The sequence below is a fragment of the Panthera uncia genome, chromosome B4 (assembly GCF_023721935.1).
Source record: "Panthera uncia isolate 11264 chromosome B4, Puncia_PCG_1.0, whole genome shotgun sequence".
In the NCBI taxonomy this organism is placed as follows: Eukaryota; Metazoa; Chordata; class Mammalia; order Carnivora; family Felidae; genus Panthera; species Panthera uncia.
In genome coordinates this window covers 132,784,191-132,786,138 of record NC_064809.1, presented here as the reverse complement: position 1 = coordinate 132,786,138, position 1,948 = coordinate 132,784,191, and positions in this window count along the sequence as shown.

The following is a 1,948-nucleotide window of genomic DNA, read 5'->3' as shown; positions in this document are numbered from 1 at the left end:
CCCCTGCTCCCTGACTCCTCTGCACAGACCACAATCTCCTCCTGGAAAGAACCATGTTTTCTCTATCTGCACACCTTCCACCAGTCAGGCTGGGGACTAGAACTTGGTATGAGTGAGAGCTGCCCCGGGGTTGTGGAATCACAGTCTAAAAAGCTGTCGCCCTGCCTCCATTCACTGCTTGATCTGCGGGGGAGGGTGGCGGGGGGGGGGGGGGGGACAAAGCCTGGAAGAAAATTCCTCTGCTGTCATCAAGCTTGGGAGCCACCTGGCCAGAAGCGAGGGGCCCCTGATGAACAGGCCCTTTGAAAGACATTGTTTCTGGTCAGTTAGCGCCCCCCAAAAGGACCTCGCCCTCAACCTCACATTTCTTGCCCCGTTACTGACGCACAAGACCATGTGCATTTCTGAGGGAGCTTTCTCCCCCCAGAAACCCAAAACCACACAGTTGGGAGGAGGACAAAATAAAGCCTGCAAAGATAATGGGGTCTCCCAAATTAAGCCACCAGCCAGGAGCAACCACGCAGAAGGAAATGTCTGGAGTCACAGGGCTAAGGCTTAGAGGAGGCAGAGAGCAGCACTGCCTTCCCCTCTCATTCCTGGACAGCCACAGCTGACCCTTCCTGGCCCCCTTTGCCTCAGCCACCAGGCCACTGCCGTGAGCTATTTGTGACATGAAGTCAGACTGGGAGTAAGGGTGCCTGGACACACATGTTCAATTTCCAGAACTGCAGTGACTGTCTACAGAAGGCCGTGTGAGTGTGCGTGCAGGGTGTGTGTCCGTGAGGGTGCGTGTGATTGTGTGGTGTGTGAGAGAGAGAGAAAGAGAGCACGTGTCTGTATGTCTGACGGCAGTGTGTTGGGAGGTGTGTGTGTGTGTGTGTGTGTGTGTGTGTGTGTGTGTGTGTGTTGGGGGCAGGGAAGGGAGCCGGTATGGAGAGGGAAGCTAGGCGCAGACGAGACGGGCAGAGTGGACAAAAAGAGGAAAGTCTTGTCTTTGAGTCTGGCCTGGAGAGCAGGAGAAGAAAAAAGGAGTTCCTATTGGTGGTTGTCAAGGAGATGGGCCTTGGGGTTTGCCGAACTTTCTTTCCTTAAAGCGTCCTGCCTCGGGCTGAGAGGGGCCATTTATTTCCAGCTGCGACTCCTGGGCAGGGGTCTCTGTCGAGGCCCAAAGGCCGACAAGTGTCAGGTGTAGATCCCAGGTCAGGCCAGAGCACAGCTTGGGCTGGAAAACGGTGATGTTCCTCCTGCCCCCCAGCTCATCCCGGCCGGAGTCTGTCACCGCGGATGCCCCAGGCCCCGAATTCTCAGGGCATCAAACTTGGCTGGCTAAGAGGTCAGCCCGCAGATGGGCTGCGCCCAGACAGGGACTGCCCGCAAAGTGGCATTGTCCGGCAAGGAGCTTTCTGGGCGCCCCTCCTGGATGCGGCTGCCGCGGCCGTCCTATGCCGCGCGCACACTTATGAGCCACTGTCCTGTGGCGAGCGGTGAAAAGTTCACTTGTTTTGAAGGCATCCTCGTGATTTCTTCCTTTCTGGCTTCTCCGCCGCTGCATCGCCCGCGCTGGGCACACAATAGGTGCTCAATAAACGTTCACCCAATGGATGAGTGCGCAATGCTGCTTTGCGCGGTCCCATTTCTTTCACTACGAATGGATGTCGCCGGGCCTTCCTCAACCCCTGAGGGCCGGTTGGCAGCCCACCCCCCCCCCCCCCCCCCCCCCCCCGCTCTCCCTAGAGGGTGCGTGTTGCAGAGGTGGGGGTGCTGCCCCCGGAGCGGCGGCCGCGCTCGACGACGGGGGCCAGGGCGGGCGGCGGGAGGGGGCGGCCTCCGAGCGAGCCCCAGCCCGGCGGCGACCCCGCGCCCCGCGGCCGCACGAGCGGGCCCCGGCCCCCACCCCGCAACCTGACGCCCGCCCCGAGCGGAGGGGGCGCCCCCGACGCCCGCGCCC